The sequence below is a fragment of the Sus scrofa genome, chromosome 1 (genome assembly GCF_000003025.6).
Source record: "Sus scrofa isolate TJ Tabasco breed Duroc chromosome 1, Sscrofa11.1, whole genome shotgun sequence".
NCBI classification, from domain to species: Eukaryota; Metazoa; Chordata; class Mammalia; order Artiodactyla; family Suidae; genus Sus; species Sus scrofa.
This window is the reverse complement of record NC_010443.5, coordinates 72,108,037-72,135,231: the sequence shown is the minus strand read 5'-3', so window position 1 is coordinate 72,135,231 and position 27,195 is coordinate 72,108,037. Positions and strand designations below refer to the sequence as shown.

Here is a 27,195-nt window from a genome sequence, read left to right as displayed (position 1 = left end):
GCTTCTTGAATTTCGAGTCGGTCACTGCTCCCACCTACTGATTGCCCTCCTCTGCCTCTGGTTCCTTCTCTCTTCCCTTCCCCTTTATTCCACTCCTGCCCACTTCCCCACACTACAGGTCAAAGGGTGTGCGATGGGGATAAGTATCAGGGAAAGTGAGATAAAGAAGAAACACAGTTATGTTATAGTTGAAAGTTTGTGGGGGCAGAAGGTGGGAGAGTGAGAAAGAGTGGGAGAGTGAGAAAGACGACTGCATAGGTGAAGCCACATCATGACTGTCCCCCCCACCTCCACCCACCTCACCAACCTTTAAGCCCCAGGATGGGTTCCTGGCTAGAGAGGCTTGGGAGGACAGCTGGATTCCCCTTGCATAGAGCAAGTGGTGAAGCTGGCCTCTGCCTCCTTCTCGAGCTGAGAAGTTCTCTCGAGCGAAGGGAGCTGAATAGCAGAAAGCCATTTGGACTGAGAGTGGGGGAGTTGGCTTCCGGCCATGCTCTGCCACTTTTTTCTGTGACCTTGGGAAAAGCATCTCAAGTCTCAATGCCCAGTTTGTGAAGAAAAACGATAGAACAAAGTGCATTTTCTGTGCATTTTCTCCCTACTCCGAAATTGATGTCTCTGAGTTACGAGAACTGGAGTTTCCCAAAGCCCAGGAACTTTTGTTTTTCTTCACCATTCTTGATGAGAATAATTACAGTGAACTTTCCAGTGCATTTTTTTTTTTTTAAAGGAAAAAAGGCGTCTTTTCTCTCCTCTTCGAGCATCATCAAGATTTACTCTGCCCTCTAATAGTTGCCTGGGTCGAATTTTCCAACTTGACACAAAGCCGCTTGACATGGTTGCAACTAATCCCTTCTCTGTGTACCCCTAAATTAACCAGAGGAACTGGAAGAGTCAGACTGTGTGTGGGAAGACTGGAAAATAAGGAAGGTATAGAAACCACTGGAGATAAACATTCTGGCAAATTATCTTGGTGTATGGCTGATGCGGAATGGTTAGGCAGTTGGGAAGGTAGATAAGAGAAAGGCTCTAAATGCTTCATCTAATTGTAAACAGCTGTTGATTGGTGGAGCCTGACCAACTGTTTTTAATTCCACTCAGTGTTGATGAAGAGAATAAGACTTAAAGGAAAATGGCAAGGGCCGGGTGTGTGCATGAAGTTGTGCTTGCGCCTTTTTTTTTTTTTTTTTTTTAGCAGTCATAGAGTGCAGTCAAAGGTGCTTTTTGAAATCATGGCAGGCTTTCAGGATCATGATTTTCTTAAATTTTACCAGCATTTGTTGGGCCTTTGGCTGTAGGCGGACTTCTCTGTTATCCACAGTCTGGAGTGATTTTTCATGGGGAGTGATTCATCTCCAATGGTGAGTGACTGAATGGCTGGTGACAATACAGAAGCAATTGCTGCCCAATGTAGGCAGTAAATCTCGAATGAGAGATAATAATGCCAGTTAAGAGTCTTCTCTTTAGGAATGTTTCATTTCACTTTTTGGATTAGAAAATGGGGAAAATAAGAAGGTGGAAAACTTTAGCTCGTTTCTTACAGTTGTAAATCCTGCTACAGATGATCTCTGTTTGAGTTTTCTGAAAAGACCAAGTTTTGAGTAGCCTGGTCTAATCTGTCTGATACCTCCTTTGATGAAGTTACTCTTCTATATTTTCTTTTTCCTAGCAAGATGAATAATCGTTTCTAATATTTGCTTTCACTTATTGCCATACATTAAAAAAACAGTTGATTTCAGTGTTTCTGCATTGCAAACTGAAGAGACCATTAATTTGGCTGAAAGCAAGGCTTCTATGAAACTAGAAAGGCCTTGAAGTTCTAAGAGTAGCTAACTTGTCTGAAAATATGCAAAAGAAGACAAATGGACAGAAACTCTCAGGTGGAAAGGGGCTCCACTCCTCCAGTGGCAGATACCATCCTTTTTCTCTCTTGAATTTCAGTGCCCTGAAAGAGAAAGTAAAATTTCTAACTATGGACATGTGCAAAGATTCATCAACATGGAAATTCTTCACAGCTCTGTTTCCAATAGTGTGGAATTGGAAATATCCTAAAGGTTTACAATGGGCATTAGCTCCATTATTTATGAAGTTCACATGCAGGCATAAAAATGTGAAAGAATACGTCGATGATATGGGAAACTGGTTATAATACATACTATGTGAAAAGTTAGGATCAAAATGAGTCATTTTAATCAAGATATGTATATATTTAAAAAATATGTGTGTGGATGTGTATGAAAAAGCCAGTCAAAAAAATGCAAAATGGAAATGGTAGCAATAGGATTGCAGGTGATTTTAATTTTCTGATTTGTGGGGTTTTTTTGTGCGTGTCTCCTAAATTTTCTTGAAAGAATGTACTAATTTTACAATTAGGAAAAAAATTTTTTAAAAATAAATTTCCCAAATGTCAATTCTTATATCCTAAAGGATTTTATTCCCTATCAGCGTGAAGCTAAAGAGGAGATTCACGTCCAGCAAGGGGGGGAACAAAAAATCAAGAGGGACAGCGCTCAATAAACACCTAATTTTGTTTCTGATCTCGTGCCTGTTTGAAGTGCTCACACTTGTTTTGACTCAGCTAGATAAGTCAGCTCCTCTAAAACAGTCACAATTTCCACCAGCTGTTTTGGATGTCTGAGGTTATGTTTTTGTTTTAGTGAACTTCACTGCCGATCCCTTGAGCTAGCTTACGAACAATTGTAAAGGAAGTCTTTGAGGCCGACTTAGAGGAAAGCTGCTAATCTCATGACATCCACAAGGATTTGAAAAGGCAGCACCATCTGTGCTGTTTCTGTTTTTCTTCCATGGCAGGTCTCTTGATGTCAGAAAGATGGGTCACTTCTCGGGTCCAGTTGTTGGATGGAACGTCCATGACCACAGCTGTGCCCAGGGATTCTGATAGACTCCTTAAGAGGCAGCAGGCATGTTTAACAAGAAGATGTGAGTGACAAGCCCTGGGCCCAGTAGGCAGCCACCCCTTTCCTGGGTTCTGTTTCCCGAGTATTGATTTTCTTCCACGAAGTCAAGGTTGGGGAGTGCTCTCTGGCAGGAAGCTATTTACCAACCAAAGCCACCAAAGCAGGACTGCTGTCGTCTGTGCTCGAGAGCTCTAAGACTTTCCTTTGAGTTAGAAGCCAGGGGGTTCTCACTGCATGATGTGGCAGAGTTTCTGGAAATTGATTTGGGGAAGAGGAAGCTGACTGCTGCGGGAGTCACCATCTCACTTGTCATTCTCTGGCACCCTCCCTCCAGAATGCCCCCTTTTTTTTCCTTTTCTAGGGCCACACCCATGGCATATGGAGGTTCCCAGGCTAGGGGTCCAATTGGAGCTGTAGCCTCCAGCCTACGCCACAGCCACAACAACTCGGGATCCAAACTGTGTCTACACCACAGCTCATGGCAATGCCAGATCCTTAACCCACTGAGAGAGGCCAGGTATCGAACCCGCAACCTCATGGTTCCTAGTCGGATTTGTTAACCACTGAGCCATGACGGGAACTCCCAGAATGCCTTTTTCAAAGGAAAGAAAAATGGTGAGGCTTCCAGTGGGAGCTGGGATTCAGTTAGAAATACTCTGGAGCAGAGTCAAGATTTATCTGACTTTGGAAGCTCACCTTTACGGATTATGACCTGTTTTAGCTTATTTATTTATTTTTATTTTTAGGGCCACACCTGTGGCCTATGCAGGTTCCCAGGCCAGGGGTTGAATTGGAGCTGTAGCTGCTGGCCTATGCCACAGCCACAGTCACACCAGATCTAAGCCACATCTGTGACCTATACCACAGCTCACAGCAATGCCAGATCCTTAACCCACTGAATGAGATCAGGGATTGAACTCCCATCTTCAAGGATACTAGTCAGGTTCTTAACCCACTGAGCCACAGTGGGAACTCTGCTTTTTTTTCCTTTTCTCTGTTTTAGTTTACTATTCCTTCCACAAGGAATATTTGTTCCCCTCCCCTTTTTCCTCCCTCTTTTCTTATTTGGGTGCAGACAAATCTGACCCAAACTTGTTATTTTTTTGTTTGCAAACCATCACTTAATGGAGTAACTGTAAGTCAGCTACCTTTCCTGGTAATCAAGAAATCTGTTAGAAAGAGCATATATTCGGGAGCTCACAGAGGAGGGGAGGAAGGCAAGTGATATGGCTAAGTACTATGCTGAAGCAGTGATCTGTTGGGAAAAGTTTTATGCAGTGGGATCCCAGAGGGGCTGGCAAAGCCATAGGCCTGGCAGTTCTGCCTATTCTGGCAGAAACTGCTAAAGCAGATGGTAACTTAAACATCCTAGACCAGAGCAATGTGTGGGTTTGCTAGTAGAACTCCGTCAGGACTCTTTCAGTTGAAAGAGTGACAGAAACTCAGCTCAAGTTCAAGCCTATTCTAATTTCTGGCCCTGCTGGATTCAGATGATGCTATCAGGAGTCTAGCTCTGTTATTGCTTGCTGAGTTTTCTTCAGTGTTGGTGTCCTTCTCTGCCACACTCTTCCATCTGGTGGCAATGGCCATTGGAAGCCCGAGAGCGACCTCCTATTGGTTTGGCAAGCCCAAGGACAAAGAGGGTCTCTTACAGTTTCTAAGATTGTTTGGGCTGACACTCACTAGATGAACTTGGGTCTTGCCAGCTCTGAACCAATCCTTGTAGGTTATGTGTGCGCGCACACTTATTGGACAGACCTATGTTTGGGGCCCTTCCCTGTGACCTGTGAATGAATGCTGGGTAGGCACTTCCATCACAGGCCCCTTTGATATCCTTTACTTGAAGAATTATTATAATTGGGACTGTCCTAAGTTATTGGAGTGGTTTTTTTTTTTTTTTTTTTTGGCTGCACGTGCAGAATTTCCTAGGCCAGGGATCAAACCCATGCCTCAGAGAGGTTCTAGCAGCCTTCAACCTCAACACAGAAGGTTTTTTTTTTTTTTTTTTAGGGCCGCACTTATGACATATGGAAGGTCCCAGGTTAGGGGTTGAATCGGAGCTGCAGTTGCCAGCCAATGCCACAGCAATGCAGGATCTGAGCCACATCTGTGACCTGTACCACAGCTCACGGCAATGCTTAACCCACTGAGCAAGGCCAGGGATTGAACCCACATCCTCCTGGGTACTAGTCCAGGTTGTTACCGCTGAGCTACAGTGGGAACTTCTGACAGAAGGGTTTGGAGTTTTTATTCTCTGATGCTTGTTTCCCAGAGGCTCTTGAATCCCTGTGCAAGTTTCCCACTCCCTGCCCAGTAGTGACAGCGCCCTCTCTAGGGGTTTAGGAAGGGGACCTCTCCTCCCCCAGCACAGTGGGGACCTACTTCTCTTATGTTTGTATGACTAAGACCGTGACTCAAATGTTCAGTTCAGTGGTTCTCAAGGTTTTGGTCCCCAGATCAGCAGCATCAGTATCACCTGGAAACTTGTTAGAAATGCAAATTCTCTGGGCTCATCCCAGACCTACTGAATCAGAATCTCTGGGGGTCAGGCTCAGACATCTGTGCTTTAACAAGTCCTCCAGGTAATTCTGATTCAAGTCGTAAAACCACCGATTGAGGGAAGAGTTCAGTACAATCTTCTTTAAGAGGATGCTGAGCCCATCTAGACTTTTCTGCTTTATATTCTGTCTTCCTAGGCTCCTGACACCAAAGGAAAGATTTTTTTCTTCCTTCCTTCCTTCCTTCCTTCCTTGTCTTTTCAAGGCCTCACCCACGGCATATGGAGGTTCCCAGGCTAGGGGTCTAATTAGAGCTACAACCGTTGGCCTACACCACGGTCACACCAATACCAGATTTGGGCCACATCTGTGACCTACACCACAGTTCACAGCAATGCCAGATCCTTAATCCACTGAGCAGGGCCAGGAATCAAATCCACATCTTCATGGATCCTAGTCGGATTCATTACCACTGAGCCACGTTGGGAACTCCTAGATTTTTTATTGCTTGATGTCCCTTGATGGAAGTGAAGAGATTATTCTGTGCTTAGAGGAAGAGCTTGGCAGTGAGCTGAAGCTGAGAACCCTCAGTAGACTTCTGCTAGCCATACACCAGGGAAGGAATGTTCCTGGAAATGCCGCAGCTGCCAGACTCATTTTGGACAAAAGAACTTTGAAAATCTTTCTAATTCTCTGCGGGGACATTGTTTGACATAGACCTAGCAGAGTCTTGCTGCTGATCAGAGGGTCTACAAATCCCACATTTCATGCAGTTTTTTAATCATGCAGCATATAATTATGCTAGGTTGAGTGCTGGGTTTACAGCTGCTCACAAAACAGACTTGCTTCCTGCCCTCATTGAGCTCAAGTTCTAGTGAAAGATAAAGACATGCAAATAGACATCAACAGAAGAAGTGTGATTTGATGGAGAAAAATACAGGGTGTTTGGGAGTTCACCATAAGTCACCTAACAGATTGGATTGGTCAGGGAAGGATTGTCATGGAAGTTTTGTCTAAACCGGGATCTGAAGGCGGAATAGTCATTGTTTAGCAAAGATAGGGAAAAGAGAATGCCAGGTAGCCTCTATAAAAGTCTGTAGTTGAGGGAGTACATGGTGGGTTCAAGGAACTAGAAAAACCTCAGCATGGCTGGACTATAAAAGGAGGCAGTGATGCAGGGTAAGAAGATGCAATGCGCCAAATTATGCAGATCATATTAATGAATTTGGACCTTATCCTAAGAGCAATAGTAGTAACTCATCAAGGAGTTTCAGGCTGAAGAAGTGAGATGTTTGGATTTGTTTCAGAATGCGTGCTAGAGGGTGGAATGTGGATGCAGTTGGGGGAGTCAAGATCACAGACCGGAAGACAAGTCAGACGGCTGTAGAATAATGAAATGAAATGAAACGTAGTGGTTCCTTAGTCTAGGGTAATGGAGATGGCGTTGGAGAGCAGTGGGTTAATTTGGGTGACTGGTGTGTGGTCGAAGTGTGGGCCGAGGGAAAGAGCATTCAAATGAGGGCTCCCAGGTGGCCACTTTGGCTGACAAGAGAGTGGAAGTGCTGTTGACTGAGAGGGGACAGTAGAGATGGCAGGAGACTCCAGGAGTTATGGGTTCAATTTTAGACCCAGTTGAGTTTGTAAAATGCCCAAGAGGAGGTATGCAGTATCTGGTTGCTGAGTAGGTCTGGGCTCAGACAAGACATCTGGGTGAGAATGTATTTGACCATCATAAGACATGAATGATTCTAAAGCCAAGAGAGCAGATGAGATCCCCTGAAGAGTGTCTTTGAGTGGAGAGAGGAGGACTTAGCGCCTGGAGGAGCTCCAGGATTAAGAAACAGGCAGAGGAAGGAATAGTGAGAGGTCAGAGGACAGTCCTCGCATGGGATATACTAGATACCATGGAGGCTGAGGAACGCAGTGCTTTCTAGAAGGGCATGGTTGCAATAACAGCTCAGCTCTATACCTGAACTGAGCTTGGGTGAGGCCATCTCTGAAATCAGGCAGTGCTACCCTCTATCTGCCAGCTACCTCTGCTGCTCTTCCAAACTGGCTCATTCACAGAGGCACTTTTCAGGAAACACTGCTTTCCTGTAATTATTTTCTTAGACAGATAAAATGGCACTTGCTGAGTCATAATTTATTTAAGGAGACCCAGCCCCATGCTTTCTTGCAACGGGCTCTCTTTTTCTCAGTGAAATCAATTAGAGGCCTTACATATTTTCCTCTCCTTATCTTATCTCATTCCACTTTCAGGTCTCTATTTTGCTGTGCCTCTGACCCTCAGGCTGCCTGCAGACAGATGGTCTCAGACAGATGTGCGCTTTGCAATTGTAAGTTACCCAAGTGTGGTGGCAGCCGTACATCTTCTGGTACCCAACTGTAACAGTACTCTTGGCCAACTTGAATCTTCAGCCACTGTTGGCATCCCTCACTGAATGACTGTCCTTCCTCTCTTTTTCTTTCTCTCTTTACAGCTGGACACCCTGGGGAGGTATTTTGGCTAGAACTCAATATGCAGCTGAAACTTCCAGCTGCACATTCTTTAGTTCTTTTTGGTGCTACAAAAGCTCTTGGTGTTCTTACAGTTTATTCAAGCTGAGAGCCATAGGGATGGTGGCCCACCCAGATATTCTTTAAAAGTGTCAAAAATGTTTCTTAGTTTCTGTGGCCAGTCCTGTCCGTGGAAGTGAGTAGGAGGAACAGTTCAAGATCTATTGAGGCTCAAAGTGAATATCAGTTCTCCTGGCAATTTACGTTTTGTTTGTTTGTTTCTTTTTCTTTTTTTTTTTTTTCCTAGCTGAGGCATATGCATATTCCCAAGGTAGGGGTCTAATTGCAGCTACAGCTGCAGGCCTATGCCACAGCCATGGCAACTCGGGATCTGAGCCACATCTGCGACCTACACCACAGCTAACAGCAACGCCTGGATCCTTAACCCACTGAGCGAGGCCAGGGATCGAACCCACAACCTCATGGTTCCCTAGTTGGATTCGTTTCTGCTGTGCCATGACAGGAGCTCCTGTTTTGTCTCTTAATTGTTAAAGATCAATAAAATGGCTGTGCTGTGGTAGACCTTGTTATGCAGTCCACTACATGACAAAGATACTGTCTAAATATTTCATCCTGAATTATAATATGCCATAAGGACCAAAGATTTTACATTATGGGAATTTGTTCATGGCTTTAGGTATTGCCTGCAGATTGATGATCCCCAAATCCACTTTGCTAGGCCTGTCTCTTTCCCAAAACTTTAATCCATGGTCTCCAATATTCCACTGGCTCTTTCTACCGAAATGTCTAGCTAGCACTATTTCAAAGGCCTTAGGTCCCTACGGAGCTCCTTTCCTCTTTCTCCAAGCATGCTTCCTCCTCTCTTTTTTCTGTTTCCATCAGTTCTACTGATCTCTCACTCAAGGCCTCTGAGTCTTCTTTGACTCTTCCTGCACCTGTGCTCTAGATATGCCCCCAGCTGCCCAAGTCTTCCTGGTTGTGCCACAGAATCATCTTTGCCCCCTCTTTTCCTCTCACTGTGGTCATCCCAGCCCAGATCCGTGTACTTTCATTGTTGTGGAACTGCAAATGTTTCCCAGGTGCTAAGTGGACTTCTATTTGCCCTTGACTTCACCGTATAGAGAGATAGTGAATTTATTCACTAAAACATTGTATTTTATCAGAACACAATGGGAAGCATTTCCCTAGTCTAAAGTATTCCATAGCTTCCTATTAGCTTTAGTTTGAGTCCAACACCATCCCCCAAAGACTCTGAGGTCTCGATATGGTTTCCTCTGTTGCCCTCTGGGATAAGGAAACTTTAGTCACTTATGCCTATCTTGCTTTATTATTCCAGCTTGTCAAAATAATTTTGGTTCTCTCTGTCATTCAATGTGTTTGTTATCCAGCTCAGTTTTGCATCAGAAAATGTGCTGATAAATACCATTTAAATATTACAGAATGAGAATACAAGGATAAGCCCTAGGAATTTCTGTAGGACTGTTTTTTTTTTTTTGAACTGGGGGCTAAGGTTGCCATTGATCTTGGAAAATGATACTTCACCTTCTTCTTTTTTTTTTTTTTTTTTTTGATACTTCACCTTCTGTTACATCCTCTCCTAAATATTTCATTGTTCTTTGGGCCATTCCTTTATTCATTCATCAAACATTGATTGAGTTCTTCCTTTCCCAAAAACCATTTTTTTCTCATTCTGGGTAAGTATCTTTCTGCTTGGATGCTTGCAATCTAATCCTTTCATGAAATGTTGGGGCCAGCATTTATTTGTTTGTCTTGTTTACATCTGAGAGACTTATCAGAGCTAAAAGCTGTTGATGGGTGTTGACTCCTCTGGAGAAAAGTTAGACACTTATGAGTGTATTTTTTTTTTTTTTTTTTTTACAGCTGTACCTGTGGCATATAGAAGTGCCTAGGCTAGGGGTTGAATTGGAGTTGTAGCTGCAGGCCTATGCCACAGCCACAGCAATACCAGATCCAAGCTGCATCTGTGACCTGCACTGCAACTTGTAGCAGTGCCAGATCCGTAACCCAATGAGCAAGGCCAGGATCAAACCCACATCCTCACCGGGACTACGTTGGGTCCATAACCTGCTGAGCCACAATGGGAACTCCCTAGACACTTGTTTTGACATCCATTTTTCTATATTGTTTCGGTTACCATTGCTACATAACAAACACCCCCTCAAACACAGTAGTGTAACGCAATAACTGTATGCTTTGGGGGCAGGGATTCAGAAAGGGAACAGTGGAGGGTGACTTGTTTGAGCCTCCCCTCCCCACATGTGAGGTCTCAGCTGAGAAGTTTCAAAGTCTGAGGTTGCCTCAACAGCTGGGGAAGAGAGTCATCTGAGAACTTGTTCACTCACATATCTGGCACCTGGGAGAGGACTCGAGGACCATGATGGCTCACGGGAGTGCCTTCCTGCAGCCTCCCTGTGTGGCTTGGCTTCCTCACAGCATGGCAGCCTCAGAGAGTCAGACTTCTTACCTGCTGGCTCAGGGCTCCCACAATGACCATCCCTGTGAATAAAGTGGAACTGTATTGCTGTCCATAACCAAGCCCTGGAGTCACTCAGTTGCACTTCTATCATGTTTTATTGTATACATTTGAGTCACAAACTTCCCAGATTCAAAAGCAGGGGATATAGACCTTACCTGTCACTAGGAAAAATGTCAATAAATGTGATGATATGCTTTAAAATTGCCACTTATGGGAACTGAGAAATCAGCTGTAGCTACTGCCTTTAGAAACATGACCCAGTCGTCTGGTATCCTGGGAAATTTGCTGGCTTATTCAGTGCAAATTTGAATCAGGTAACTCAGGATAAATTAACCTGAAGAAATGTAGCAATTACTTGCTTATACTTATCAAAATTCAGCCAGGGCTAGATTTTTTTTTTTTTTTTTTTTTTTTTTAGGTTGGAGCCCATTTGTATGAAAAGAGATCTGGTAAGAACTTGTCTTCATTTTCTTTTTTTCTTCTTTAAGAGGCTAGAGTTATTATTTCTTTTAAGGCTTAAAAAAAGCAGCTGGTGGGGGGGGCTTCTGAGAATTTCAACATTTGGCAGTTGGTAATAAGTGGGAAATGTGATTACATAAACCCCAGTCTGGGTTAAGAGGCAGGTGGTATTTTTGGAGAAGTCGGTGTCAACTTGAGGCTGCAGCCACACTGACCACCTCCAGCCCATCTGCAGAGACGTTTCTGTCTCCAGCAATGAAAGCCCCCTCCTTCTGCCTGCTTTGCCTGCCTTTCCAAGTTCCCCTTTTTTTTGACTTTGAGTTTCAGCTTGATGAATTATCAAGAGGACTGGGTCACTGGATTCTACCTGTGAGGACTGCAGAGGCTGTGGCTGTGGAGAGGGGCAATTTTCTGTTCTCCTAACATCTGTGTTGACATTTATTCTTCAAATTCTCATTGAGAACCTTTTATGTCCCAAGCATTGTGCTAGGGAATATCATTACAAAACATGAGCAAAATCAGACATCATTCCTGCCTTCATGGAGCTTACAAATAAGGAATCCCCTGGAGATGCAATTCGTCCAGCTACTTGGGAGAGGTGTGAAGTGATCTGAAAGTTTTTACTAAGTGGGTGTGGCATTGGGTGGTCAGGGCATGTTCCCTAAGGAAGAAGCAATTGAGCTAAGGACTACGGCATGAGCAGGTGCCTCAGGAAAAGAAGGGAGATTGATCTAGAAATAGGGAATGGCCACTGGAAGGAGGGAAAAAGACGAGTTGAAAGGACTCAGGATGAGAAAATGCCAGGGTGAGTGGAAGAGACAGAGCAAGAGGAATGAGGATGATGTGGCTGATAAGGAAGATAAGAGCTAGACTACATGAAGCCTGGAGACCAGGACCAGGCTATGTCAGGGTTCTCCGGAGAACAGAACCAACAGAAGAGATAGACCATTTAAATATATAAACAGCACCAGTAGGAGATATATGTATATACTATATCTATGTATGTATAATAGATGTATAGATATATGTATAATTTATGTATAGATATGTGTGTGTATATATTTATATGAATATGTTATATATATGTAGATCTAATTTACAATGTTCATTCTATTATATACAATACATCCTAAATACATATAGAATTACATATATATAAACTTTATATGAAATATATTTAAGTAAAGAGCTGGCAAGTCTGAAGAGTGTTAGGTTGGCAGGTGGCTATAGACTCAGGCAGGAGTGGATGCTGCAATCTTGAGGCAGAATTTCTTCTTAGAAAGGATTTCTTCTTTTCAGGGAAACCTTGATTTTTGCTCTTAAGGCCTTCAACTGATTGGATGAGGCCCACCACATCATCAAGGTCATTTCTTTTACTTAAAATTGTCTGACTGTAGATGTGAAGTACATCATGAAAAAATGTCTTCACAAAAACACTTCAGTTAGTGGGTAAATACCAGGCGCTATTACCTAAAAGCCAAGTTGGCATATAAAACTACCCATTGCACAAGGTGAAGAGCTTTGTCTTGATCCTAGGAGTAATGGGAAGCCCTTGAAGTCTGTCAGGAAGAGATGGCATAATTAAATTTGTGTTTCCCAAATGGACTTTGTGCTGACAGAAGGAGGTTGGTGTATAGGACTCTTACCGGGGTTCCTTGAGATGGTCATAAGGCACACTGGATCATTCACGGACTCTTACAGGAGAACATCCCTGTTCTCCATGGTGCCCTGGCACTGAATTGGTCAGATGCTCCTCTTGGGTGGGCCCATACCATCTTGGAATTACCTCTTCTTAGACTTAATTGTTTTATTTTGTGTTGATTTATCTCTCTCCTGCCAATGAAGCTGGACTTTCTTTGGACACAGGAAGCATGTCTTGCCCACCAGAGCATCTTTAGTAGCTAGAACAGCACTCAGCACACATGGTATGTACCCAAGAAGCATTTGTGAATAAATGAGTGTGGTTAGGTCCAGTGTTTCCCTTATAAAATACTTTGTGAAGAATTAAGGAATACAGTCCTATCAGTAGTTCTGGGTAGCAGAAAACTAACATTAATGTTAAAATTGTTAGGCTCTTATTTCTAGTTTCCTTTTTCTGGCAATGATATGTAATGGCTCTTCTACTTATTTTGTACAGATTGCCCATTTTATAGAATGTAATGACTTCTTAAACATTTTATTTTGGAAAATTTTGGATTTACAGAGAAGTTGCAAAGATAGCACAGAGAGAGCATGGCCATCACCAGTTCTCCTAATGTTAGCATCTTACATGACCATGGTACATTTGTCAAAATGAAGACATTGGCATTGGTGCACTGCTACTAACCTAACTCTAGACTTTATGTGCTTTTCACCAGTTTTTTTGTTTGTTTGTTTGTTTGTTTGTTTTTTGTGAATGCCCTCCTTCTGTTCCAGAATTCAATCCAGGGGAGCACATTGCATTTAGATACGTCTCCTTGGTCTCCTCTGGTCTGTGGCAGTTTCTCCCTCTTTCCTTGTCTTTCACCACTTTGACAGTCTTACTGTCTTCAAGAGTCCTGGCTAGAAACCCTGCAGGGTGTCCTCAAGTCTGAATTTGTCAGATGTTTTTTCATCATTAGACTGGGCTTATAGGTTCTGGGGAAGAATACTACAAAAGTGGAGTGTCCTTCTTGTCCCATCATATGACAGGGTACATTATATCCACATAATATCACAGAGGATATTAAACTTCCTCACTTGGTTAAGGTAGCGTTTAGCAGGCAGTTTTCTCTACTGTTAAAGGTATTATTTTACAACTTCCCCACTGTATTCTTTGGAAGTAAGTCACAAAGTTTAGCCCATTCCTAAGCCAGGAGAGTGTAGGCTGTACCTCTTGGAATGGAGAGTGTCTATATACATTATTTAGAGTTCTTCTAAAAGAAGATTTATCTCTTTTCATTCTTCTATTTATTTAATTATTTGCTTATATCACTGTGTACTCATATATTTATTTTATGCTTTGGGTTATAATCCTATAGGGTGTTATTTATTTTGTTGTTTAAATTGTTCCAGCTTTGGCCACAGGTGCTCTTTCAGGTTGGTTCTTGTGCTCTTTGATATATCCCTTTCATTTTATTTTTTCTGAACCCATCTCTTTTTCAGTAAAACAAGATGCTCCAGACACATCTTGTGTTTTCCTTTCCCTGCTCCCAGAAATAGTCATTTCTTCAAGGAACCTGGTTCCTTTAACTGGAAAGAGGTATTTAGAAACCAAGATCTTGGTGCTGGGTGTGCTTATTGCTTCTGGGGTCCCATTACTTCTGGGCTCTGTCAGCAGACAGAGCTTGGAATAATGTGTGTATATTAGCCACATAACACATATCTATAATTATTTCTGTATCTAACCATGTCTATACACACATACACAGATATGCACACACAGATGACTAATATATATATATGTTTATATGTTTATATAAATGTTATTAAACTAAACATGTTTATACTGGTACCTCTGACCGTAATACAGCATTATAGTGTTCATTCTAGTCTTTCTTGCTTATCTATAACTCCCTCTTCAATAGTAGAAAACCTGGCTCCCACTGTCCATTTAATATTTGTTCAACCACAGCATAAATGTAAAGCAGTTTCAGAATTGTTAACCTGTACCCCCATGAGAAACAAATTTAGCAACAAGAGTGCTGTGTTTATGTATGGTTCCTTTGTTTTTAATATAACCATTTTCATAGGAGAGAGGTATAACATGGTAGTTGGAAATACAGTCTCTAAAGCCAGATTGCCTGGGTTCAAATCCTGGTTCCATCACTTGCTAGCTGAATGGATGAATTACTATCAGTTTCCTCATCTGTGAAATGGGGATAATGTATTTACTTCATGGGGTTGTTTTGAGGATGAAATGGGTTAATGTATGTAACATGCTTAGAATACTGTGTGGCATATAGAAGGCACTATTTTAGTGTTACCTACTATTGTTAGAGCAGAAATAAAATCTATTTTAATTGCTACCAATATAATACGAGGTATATTGGGGCAGTATATACTTTTGAGTGACAGTATATTTACTGTCTCTATTTACTAAACTGTCTTCTTAGAGTACTCAGCAGAGGGATTCATATATAACTCCTTTCCTATATCTTCTATTCAGCCCTTCATGTTGTCCTTTTTGTCTGGAGTTAATTTATAGTTTATTTCTCCACCACCTCTTTGTGATTCAGAAAATGTAAGTTTCAAGTCCAAGATTTGTAATGCATTAGCCTTCTTGACTTTGGCTTTCTTGAGGTCATAGATCATAACATTATTCCAATTTTATTTCCCCAGCTTCTAGTGCATTTCTGTAACAATGACTGAAGAATTAAATCATAGTGACTGAGCAGTCCAGTAGCATAAGCCATATGTTCAGTTGCTGGTTTCTTCTTCTGTAATTAAGTCTGGTTTCTCTGTGGTTACCACTGCCTGGAAAATCATAGATTTTTGTAAACCTTGAAATAGAGGTTGGGGGCTTCACTCAAAACATTTATGATAATGTTCTGGCTGCTGTTATTAATATTGTACAGCCAAACAGCCCTGGTTTCTGCCTAGTGGTAGTCAGCACTTCTGGGCAGGATCATGTGTTACTGGCATTTTAATTAGGCTTCAATGAACCCAGCTGCAATTGCGTCAGCAGTCTTTTAAACTATTTTTCACATTTGGGGTTTGATAAAATACAATATGTATTTCCCCTACCATTTTCCCTTTACACTAAAAAAAAAAGAGAAACAACCAAAAAACAAAACCAGAAAACCCACATAAACCAAAACCACTACACACAAAGGTGCTTTTGAAGGTAAAAGCACTTGATGTATGGCTACTAATTTTTTTCATGGCTAGTAAATTTTGAATAATTAAAACATAAAATCAAACCAAAACTGATGTCTAGTCCTTTAAGTCATCTTAAATGTTTTATTTAAAAAATGTTTTTCCTTCCAGTTTTCTGGATGTATAATTGATATACAGCCCTGGGTAAGGTATACAACATAATGATTTGACTTACCTACATCATGAAATGATGACCACAGTAAGTTTAGCACACACCCATCCTCTCATACAGATACAAAGTTAGAGAAAAAAGAAAAAAAAGTCATCTTAAATGTTTTAGACAATGTCCTGCCCCTTAAAAATAGAGCAAACAACCCACTATACGGCAAAAATAGCAGAAAGCCAGAATTCCGAAGACTCAGATGACTTCCTTTCCTTTCTTTAAATTACCTTAAGGCATTGTCGATTTCAGGACTAATGTTTGGGGATCACAGCTAAATACAAAGCGAGGTGTCCAATCCATGTAGCCCAAAAGGAATGGGAGTCACTCAGCTCCCTGGGAAACCTGCAAAGGACAGACTGCTATGACCAGGTCAGCCAGGTAGCCTGACAACTGAGGCCGCAGTGGCTGAGATGGGACCAAATCATTCAGCGACGACCAATGAGTTACTGTTAACCTTTTGCTGAAATGTCACTCCTTGCCTGCTCTCAGCGACTCAGGCCCCGTGTCTTCAGCATTCACTATATTTTAGGAATTAACCTCTATCCCACTCAGGTCTGGTTTACTCCGCAAAGGTGAAGGATTTCTTTCTCGCAGATGGCTGCCTTCTTCGATCTCCATTTTTTTTCATGAAGAGAGTAGTTGTGAATACTTTCCTGGGCTCTTTTTTTCCCCTCCCAAATTGGATCCCTACCTATTCTTATAGCTCTGCAGGCTGCGAAGAGCAGGTGTACTTTTGGTTGTTGTAATTTGAGTAGAAGAGAGAAGAGACCAAGAATAGGCAGCACACAACACCCAGGTCTCTGACTGCCTGGAAAACAGATCTCGCCAAGCACCCTCGGGGGCTGTTTAGGTGTGAGAGGCTGCAGGGCGTGTGCACAGCTGTGCCGCCACAGTGGTTAACCCACCACTGGGGAATTGGTGTGCGGTGGGCAGCATTAGTTACCAGGGGAAATGATTTGGCCCTTTCTGGGGGAATTTGTTGTAAAATAGAACTATGTATATAATACTTTTTATTGAGTTGCTCAACACACTTCATAGCACAAGAGACCTTCCTGTCAAGGAGCAGGTGTCTCCACATTTCAGCAACAGGAAAACGAAATGGGTTTGCTCCGGGCCTCCCAGTCGCTCAGAATTAGTGGTGGTGGTGGGTGGCTAGAAGAAACCATGGCAGTCATGACAACTCACAGCCTGTAAATCTCCAGACCTGGCTTGTTGACTGGGTTATTTTCTTGATGGTCAGTTATGAAAAGGCCAACCTATCGTCTTACCTCAAGAGGCTGCCAGCACCAGGAGTCCTTCTAGGCCATTGTCTGAAACCTCTTTTATTGTCATTGGTCAGATTCCTAACTTCTGTCTGCCTTCAGTGTCTGCCCCCAGTCACCTTGAGAGACCTCTTCCCTCCCTGTGCTTCGCCATGGTTACCAGGTAGTGGCTTCTGCTGTCAGAGGAGGGGGGAATTCATCCTGGCCCATTTCCCCCTTAATGAAATTGTGTTTTATGGAAAGAGGTCTCCCTTTCAAGGTCCACAACTAAATCATAGGCCAATTGGTATAGTCTTTGGGGAGGATGGTCATATTCTGGTATAAATCAGAAGAAACCAATCCATAAAGTGGGTGCTGGGATTACGGTTTGCCAGCTCACAGGAAGGAAGATCAGGCTGGTCTGTCTGGTTGGCCAGATGGTGAGTAATCAGCTGCATCCTGGCCAGGCTGAGACTCCTAGGCAATATGGGTCATGACAGGGTAGGGGAAACCCGGGCCACAGCTCTAGTCCTATGTTCCAGGGACCCGCTTCTGGTACCTTCTCCATTCTAGAATGTGAGAGCTAAAGAGGGAGGGGGTAAGGTGTGATAGAGCAAGATAGGCTTCAGAGTCAGCAGGTCCAAGTTCCAGATCAGTGTAAAAGCATCTGATTTGTAGGATTTTTGTAAAGGTTAGAAATAACCTAGGCATTGCCTGACACATAATAGCTGTTTGATTAATACTAGCCTCACTAATCACTGAAAAGGCACTGCTAGAACAAAGACAGTGTTAGAGACCAAACAATTTAATTAATCCACTTCTGTGCCCCTAACGTCCATTAAAAAAAATCTTTCATTAGAATATTTTCCTTGTGCTTCTCAAACTCATGCATGGTCCATGTCAAGTTTGTAAAATTCAGAAAATTAATTCCATGGTTTTTATGTTAGGGCATTTCCTTCTTCTATATATGTATTTACATAAATTTCATTTTGTGATTCAGATGTGGTTTTATATCCTTTTTACCCCTTTAATATTATAATGACAAAAGGCTCAGGTCTTTCCACGGGACAAGAAATACCTGAAAGCATTCTCTTTAGTGGAACTAAGCCTAATGTGTATGCTTCCCAACACAGAAGAAAATTCCTAGAAAATGTGAGAATTCTTTGCTAAATGGAACCTTCAGTTTTACAACACCCCAAGTCAAAGGGCACATGTTTAGTGATGGGTAAGGCCAGGGGAAGTGGTGGGTCAACTTGACTGTTCATAGGGCACATCTAAGAGAGTTTGGTGTTATGGAAAATTTCAAACACATATAAAAATAGGATAGTACATTAAGCCTTGGGCTCAGCCCTCCTCCAGCCTCAACCGTTATGAACACGTGGCCAATCTTATTTCTCCTCTCCTCCCACTCATTTCACCACCCCCACCCCCCTAGGTGATTTTGACATAGATCTCAGATACCGTTTGGTTTCACCCAGGCGCACTTTGGGGCCAGATCCTGTGTCACTCTGTGGTGTCTGGTTCACACTCGGTGGGGCTGTGGGAACAAGCCCAGAGTGTGGCATGAGATACACAGGTGTTCAAATTGAAGCCCTATCACTGCTCATTAGCTGGGACTTAGGAGAAACTGAGGCTTGGGCAGACCCCCCCCCCCCCCGAAATGGAGATGCTTCTCAGTGTTATTGTAAGAATGAACAGAGATGACAAATAAAAAGCAGCTCCCAGGGCTCTGCAATTAGTAGGTACTTGACAAATGTCACATCTCATCCGACCCCCCACCTGTCCCGGCACTGCCCTCCGTGACCTCCGCCCAGCCAAGTCCCGGGTACTCAGACTTTGCCATCTTTATCTCTCACTCAGGTAGCTGCCTCCAACCCCCCTTGCTGCTGAGGATTTAAGCTGCTCTCTTGAAGAGGCAGGAGGTTAACAGCCCCTCTGCCACTTGGTAAATGAGACCTCGAATTATTCTTCTTGCCTCAGATCTGGAGTCTGTGGTCCAACTGAGAACCCTGGACTCTGGTATAGCCTGTTCACTCGCCCTTCCTTTACCATGTTGCGCTAATCTGGTCTCTGGAATTGTTTTTCTCCTTTTTCTTCATTTTCTCCATTGTCTGGAATGGGGCCTCCTGGTTGATTAATTGATGGAGGTAGGATCACCTCACTGGGAGGGGATGACTCCTGAGGTCACCAGGGTTGTTAGGATGAGGGCATGGATGAAATGGTGAGCAAGGCCAATCCTGGGAACTGCTGGCAGGTGAAGTGGAGGAGGGCTGGGGCAGGCTCAGGTTGAGGTTAGCAGTGCTCATACTTCCCTCAGAGAAGGTGAATACCCTGGGAGGACATACACTTAGGGGACCTTTGGGCAGGAAGACCTGGCATGGGGGAGGGGCCAGGGGTTGTGCAATGGGGCTCCACGCAGCCAGGCCTGGGGTATGGCCGGCAGTCTGGGGAGAGCTGAGATTGGGCAGGTTGGGTCTTGACAGCCCAGGAGGCTCTGGCAAGGGGTGCCTGACTCTTTTTTTCTCCACAAGACTCTCACTCTAGAGAGGTGATAATGGTGGAGGTCTTGTGGGCTCTGCTCTTTGTCCAGCATGGCCCCTCCCACTCATTGCAGCCATTGGACAGCTGGGGCCCCTGTGGTCCAGTCTCAAAGTGCTGTATTTAAAGAAGCCGAGGCAGAAATTCTCATCTTTCTCTAAGCCTCTTGCTAACATGGGTGAGTTGACTCTCCGGAATGTAGCTCGCAATAGGCCTTTCGGTACATTCTCTGCTGTCTTCTCTACTCTTCCCAAATTTTAGGGAGCCTCTCATTCCCCTACCCTCACCCTTGATCACATTCACTCTGTACCTGATGTCTTATTCTGTGATCCTTCTCCTGTCTGCCTCATACCCTCTGGTCCGGGCCTCCCAGTTTGTCTCACTGCCCACCCTCCAGCCAGTTTAGTTCTTCTGTTTGACCGCAGAGAACACACTGGTGTGGCTTTTGATCTTCTCTCCTCAGATAATGGAGGACCAAGCTCAACAAGAAATGCCTTAAGGCTCTGTTGGCCTGGGAAGGAAAAGTCCTTCATTTTCTCCCATCACGGGACGCTCACCTGCCGTCTAGTCACAGCAGGTCGCTTGCCAGCTGCCCTTGCAGGGTGACCATTCCAGTACCTGCTGCCTAGGTCCATCTAGAGCCATTTTTTCCATTGCTAGAGCTGCACTGTGGCTTTCGCCTGAGTCAAACCAATTTTGACAAAGACATAGGCTGATGCTCTTTGAAGAAATTGGAGAGGTTCTGGGCCCTGTCCTCTTGGGGTCATTTGTCTAGAGGGTTTTTTTGTTTGTTTTTGTCTTTTTAGGGCTGCACCTGAGGCATATGGAAGTTCCCAGGCTAGAGCTCTAATTGGATCTGTAGCTGCCAGCCTACACCACAGCCACAGCAATGCCAGATCCAAGCCACATCTATGACCTACACCACAGCTCATGGCAACGCCGTCTCTTTAACCCATTGAGCAAGGCCAGGGATTGAACCTGAGTCCTCATGGATATTGGATGGGTTCATTACTGCTGAGCTACAGCAGAAACTCCTATCTTGAGTTTTGATATCTGGGCTTCTGCCCTGTTCTTTGTACCTAAATCTTTGTCTTTGAAAAGAGCCTGTTCCACAGTCCCCTGTTCTGCCTTGAGGGACTGGAATCCTGCTGTGGAATCCTGATGGGGTAACCCAGACTGGACTGCCTGCTTCCTTTCTTCATTTTGTTTTTATTTTTATTTATTTATTTATTTATTTTTTGTCTTTTTGCCATTTCTAGGGCTGCTTCTGCGGCATATGGAGGTTCCCAGGCTAGGGGTCTAATTGAGGCTGTACCACCAGCCTACCCTAGAGTCACAGCAACACGGGAATCTGAGCTGTGTCTGCAACCTACACCACAGCTCATGGCAACGCTGGATCCTTAACCCACTGAGCAAGGCCAGGGATCAAACCTGCAACCTCATGGTTCCTAATCGGATTCATTAACCACTGAGCCATGACGGGAACTCCTATTTATTTATTTTTGAAAAATAAAAATTATATTTATTTAAGGTGTACAACGTAGTGTTTTGAGAAACATACACATTGTAAAATGATTTCCACAATTGGATTAATTAACATATGCATCACCTCCCATAGTCCTCTTTCTTTTTTTTTGTGGTGTGGTGAGAATACTTGATATTTGCTTGCTTAGCAAATTTCAAGTGTATAATACATTATTACTAATGGTAGCCGCCATGCTGTCCATTAGGCATCCAATACTTATTTAAGGTCTTAGGTTGGGCTTTGAGGCGCTTTGTAAGTAACTTTGCAGGTAACCCTCCTATCAGAATTCCAGATAGCCATGTTGGGTTAATAGCCATTAGGTTTATTCCTTTTGCCTCACATAATCCCAGTAACTGTGGTGAGTATGTAGAGGTGAAATAGGCAAGTAAAATGAATATCTCTGCTGTCAATGCTGTGGGGAAAGAAATTTTTAAAAATGTATAACTAGGAGTTCCCGTCGTGGCGCAGTGGTTAACGAATCCGACTAGGAACCATGAGGTTGCAGGTTCGGTCCCTGCCCTTGCTCAGTGGGTTAACGATTCGGCGTTGCCGTGAGCTGTGGTGTAGGTTGCAGACGCGGCTCGGATCCCGCGTTGCTGTGGCTCTGGTGTAGGCCGGTGGCTACAGCTCCGATTCAACCCCTAGCCTGGGAACCTCCATATGCCGCAGGAGCGGCCCAAGAAATAGCAACAACAACAACAAAAAGACAAAAGACAAAAAAAAAAAAAAAATGTATAACTAAAAGCAAACTACATACAGTGGGGAATATGGATATTGAATGTATTTATGTCCTTCCAGTTTCTTTGAGATGTAATTGGCATACAATGCTGTATAAATTTAAGTGCACAGCATAATAATTTGTATGTGTCATGACATGATTATCACAATAAGTTTAGTGAACATCATCTCATATAGATACAAAATTAAAGAAATAGGAAAAAATTGTTTTGTGATGAGAATTCTTAGAATTTATTCTTAACTTTCATATATAAGACACAGCCGTGTTAATTACATTTATCATGTTGTACATTATATCCTTAGTACTGATTTATCTTGTTTTGGCTGTGCCCACGCATGTGGAAGTTCCCAGACCAGGGAATGAACCTGCACCATAGCAGTGACCCGGGGTGCTGCAGTGACAATGCCAGATCCTTAACCTGCTGCACCATAAGAGAACTCCAATTCTTATTATTCATCTTATAACTGAAAGTTTGTACATTTTTTGACTGCCTTCATTCAGTTCCCCTCCCTCCACCCCTGCCTCTGGTAAGCACACATCTGATCTCTCTTACTCAATATTTGTTGGATTTGTTAGTCCGTTCGTTTGTTTTTGAAGTGTAATTGACCTACAACACAATGTTAGTTCCTGTTACACAACGGTGATTTTTTTTTTTCTATAACGTTTAGAAAAGATCATCACAAGGCTAGTTATAACATGTCATAACAAAGATATTACATAGTTGACTATCTTCACCACACGGTACATTTCGTTCCTGTGACTCATTTATTTTTCAACTGGAAGTTTGTACCTCTTACTCTCCCTCACCTATTTCTTTCCTCCTCCTCCTTCTCACCCACTTCCCTGGGACTGGCTTGATTATACACTTTGATTCTTGATGTTAATCAGTCAACTTCAATATAACTGAAAGTTTGTACTTTTGATCAATATTGATCAATATCTCCCTTTTCTTCCCATCCCCCAGTCTCTGGCACATCTACTCTCTGCTTAGCATATTGTCCTCCAGATTCATCCATGTTGTCACAAAGGGCAGGATCTCCCTTTTTATGGCTGAATATGTAGACATGGGTACATATATGTGTGTATATATAATCACACATCCTTTATCCATTCACCTGACAGATTCTTAGGTTGTGCCACATCTTGGCTATTGTGAATAGTGCTGCAGTGCACATGGGTGAGCAGATAGCTCTTCCAGAGAGTGATTTTACTTGGCTACACACCGAGAAGCGGGATTGTCAGATCTCCTGGCTGCCTGCTTCTTAGAGGCTGCTGGTCAGCCTGGATTTCTGAGGCTTTTGGATTCCTTGCTTCCGGGCTTCTTCCTCTAGTCCCAAGGACTTCTTCCTAGGATGTCCCAGGACATCCCTGCTTTTCTCATGGTGCCTCTCATGCTGACAGCTGGGTCTGCACTTGAACGTGACATCTGCCTTTTGGGATGGATAATGTCCGATGCCGTCAGGGGCATCTGCCCCTCAGCCCATGAGCCAGGGTTGTGCATAGTTCCTCACAGTGTTCTGCCTGCTCCAGATACAGGCCATTCTCATTTGCGTTGCTCTTGTATTATTGCTGTTGATGGCGACCGTGTCCAGGGTGCCAACTTTGTGTCATGTAGTTCCCTCATGTTATTTATTCTTCACAAAAACTGAAGGGTCGAGTATTATAGAGAAGGAAACTCAGGTTCAGAGAGGCTTAGTAATTTCCCCAGCATATTTCCCTAAGTAATGGCAGAGCTGAGATTCCTGGTAAAAAAAAGAAAAGAAATGTCTAGAAAAGGTAAAAAAAAAAAATACAGCTTCTTAGATCTTACCAAAGGAGAGTCTAATATTTGTAGGTTTGGTGTGGGTGGTATTTCGTTGCTGTTTTTATCTTAAAGCATTTACTTTTGAAACATGACAGAAAAATCTTATAGGTACACATGAAAAAGTAATACATGATCACAGTTGAACGTGAAGACAATCTAATCAGAAAGATTTTACTCCTATCAGCTGATGTTGATGCTAAAGTTCTGAGTAGGACAGGCTGCAGGGTTGAAAGAAGTGTTAATTAGTGTAGAGGTAATAGTAATGCATATTTTTAAAAATTGTGTAGTTTTTTTTTACAGCCATGTCTATAGTAAATGCAAGTTCCTGGGCCAGGGGTCAAATTGGAGCTGCAGCTGCAGGCCTATGCCACAGCCATGGCAATGCTGGATCCAAGTTGCATCTGTAGCCTATGCCGAAGCTTGCAGCAATGCCAGATCCTTAACCTGCTGAGCAAGGCCAGGGATTGAGCCCGCATTCTCAGCTGGGTCCTTAATCTGCTGAGCCATAACAGGAACTCCAGTTGTGTAGTTTTTTAAATCAATTGAATCCGTTGGTCCAAGGACTGTCCTCTGGGAACAGCAAAGAATGTTCTGGAACATTCTTTACTGTTCCCAAAGGAGAGTATACTGCTGGTATATTGCAGTGTAGCATTCTTTATTGAGACAAGGCTAACTCTACCCTCAGTTGGTCTGATTTCTCTTATCACACAGTGTAGTTCATTTAAGAATGCCTAGTTGTGTGTGACACATGTCAGACCTGTTTTGATTCTGTTTCAGAGTCACCCGTGGGGCACATCTGTACAGTCGGTGTCTTGGGGAGTAGCAGGTTCTGAAGGCAGACTCTCAAAATTTGAGGCCCCAGTGAAAAAAACTGTCTTATGAAACAGAAGCTGGAAAGAATCAACAGAAAATGAAGGAGGTTGTCTTAAGAGATGGTTAAAATGCTGCTGCTGATCCTAGGATGTTGTCAGCAAAAGCCGGAAATGTAGCAAGTTAAAGTGTGAACTACTCAAGCCACATTTCAATTTGACTAATTGTTAGGCTGCAATAATAGAAGGGTGTGCTATGTTTAGGGCCTAGGAAAAAGCAAGCCAAGGAGGAAGAAGTCTATCCAGCTGTATTTGGATAAGGATGTGTTCTATTTAAGGGCAGCCAGCCTTTGTTCTTAGTACAGTATAGAAAGCTCCCTTGGAGCTTAGAGTTTTCTAAGAGTATCAAGAAGCTGGTCCATGACAGCAACCAGCTGCCTTTGATGGAAAGTGGAGCTCGGGAAGCAGTGATCTGCTCCTTGATCTTCTGGATGGCTAACCCAACCAGAAAAGGGAAACCTTCACAGACGCATGGACTCAGGCCTCGTACCAGGCCAGCCCATCAGTTCATTTGTATGCCGCTTGATCAGTTGCTCAGTCACATAATCAGTGACCCCACTGCCTATGGCAGGATCCCCATTGGCTCAACTGATGGATGCTGAGTTTCTGAAGACTGAGCTCTGAACCTGCAGTGGCTCCATCAAGGACAGATGCCTGTGAGAATCAGTCTGGAACTCCCAGCCAGACTTCCTAAGATGAATAATAATAATAAAAAAAATCATTGGTTCATGCTTACAGGGCTCTGGGATGGGCAGGGGGTCCCCTGGGCATCTAATGGAAGTGACTCTACTCTTTAGACACTAAGAAGATTTGAGACAATTTTTCTCCTAAGAAGCAGAGATTCAAAAAATGCTGCTTTTCACACTAACTGTATAAAGACTTGGTCCAAAAAAAGTAGATAACTGTGCATCCTAGCTGGTAGGTAGGTTAATTACATGGTGGAGAGATTGGAGCAAAGGGGAAGTGAACAGCTGCTCTGTGAGTCAATGGCAAAGTGGGATTCAGATCCCGTGTCTCTGACCGCTCATCCTGTGCTCAGGCCAATTCCATCTCAGTTATTCCAATTGGCAGCATTGCTCTGCCCAGATTTTCTCTGCATTATGTTCCTCTGGACACCGTCTTTCTACTGCCTTGGATCTGATTGGCTCATGAATTCCTTCATGTCAGAGATATTGAGATCTTCTTTTGCACACAGTAAAGAGGAGTTCATGTGATGTGCTTGTTATGATCATAAAGAGACAAAGAACCAGAGCTCTCACCCAGGGCAGCTCAAAGTCATAGAGTGAAACATTTCCTTCCCCTCTTGCCACCAAAAAACAAACAATCAAAAACACAAAATGTGTTCCTGGGCTTTGCTGAGGTTGATTCTCTGCCGAATGGAAGTTAATTTGCATCAGCAGCAAAGCCAGCAATGATCCACCTGAACTCTTGGTGAGGTTTACAGAGAAAGATTGGGGCAAGTGTGTGAAAGATGGAGGTGAAAGTGGGGCCCAGGCTAGGGACAGAAAAGACATCTTTTGAATGAGAATCGAGAACACAAATTAAGCAAAAAAACCCCTCACACGCAAAACACACATAAGCCGAAAACCCCTGTAATTCCTTAAGTAAATTCTTTAACAAATATATATATATATACATATATACAATGTATTCATAATTAATACAGCAGTTATCTTACAGTCTTTTTGTCTTTTTAAAATTGAACCTGTAACATATTGAAATTCCCAGTCTAGGGGTCAAATCAGAGCTACAACTGCCAGCCTACACCACAGCCACAGCAACGCCAGATCTGAGCTGTGTCTGAAACCAGCACCACAGCTCATGGAAACATCGGATCCTTAGCCCACTGAGCAGGGCCAGGGATCAAATCCATGTCCTCATAGATATTAGTCCTGTTTGTTACCCTGAGCCACAAGGGGAACTCCTTATAGTCTTTTTTGCATCCTTAAAGTTAGGCATCAAATCCTTTAAGCTTCCTTTCTGCTATGGTACCAGCTCTGCTCATGTGTGGTGATCACTGTTTGAAGCACAGACTTCCCTTCCACCCTGCTTCTGTGTGTGTCGCTACAGCACCTGCCCTGGGCTTGTGCACATGCTTGCTGATGGCTCTTCAAAAATCGGGTCAGTGAAGCCAAAGTGAACTCTCGCTCGGCTCCGTCTGAGCAGCCACCTTGTGAGGTTGTGCATACCCAGCAGATGACGTTTCCAGCTTAGACTACAAATAGAGAGGCTACGCCAAACATAAGCTCTTCATCTTTGAATTTATCCCTAAACCTAGAATTCTCTGGCCAAAACCAGATAATATTTACTGGAAAAGCAGTGAATTCTGGCATGTCAGGGGACTGCTTTGAAGTTTCTCCTTCTAAGAGGGGAACATCCTTTTTATACATCATCGTGGCTTCTGCTGGGGACTTGCCGTTTCTTAAAACAAGCCAACAAAAGGCTTTCGCTATTAAGAAGTTCCGTGCTCCGTGAAGTTGAAAGGTTGCCTGTCTGGCCTGAAAACATTTTGTCTGTGCAGACTATGAGGGGAGGCAGAAGGAGAGGTGGTCAGGGAGGGATAAACACAGCTGGTTTCAATATTAGAAGCA

General features: G+C 43.3%; 1 long non-coding RNA gene across 2 annotated transcripts in view; it reads left to right on the top strand.

The window, feature by feature from the left end:
- LOC110260408 overlaps positions 442 to 27,195 on the top strand; it is a 49,025-nt gene continuing 22,271 nt past the window's right edge. For both annotated transcript variants that reach the window (XR_002343654.1, XR_002343653.1), the window contains exons 1-4: positions 442 to 1,361; positions 2,812 to 2,940; positions 7,676 to 7,752; positions 10,849 to 10,879. This is a non-coding gene — a long non-coding RNA (uncharacterized LOC110260408). The remainder of the gene's footprint in view (positions 1,362 to 2,811; positions 2,941 to 7,675; positions 7,753 to 10,848; positions 10,880 to 27,195) is intronic.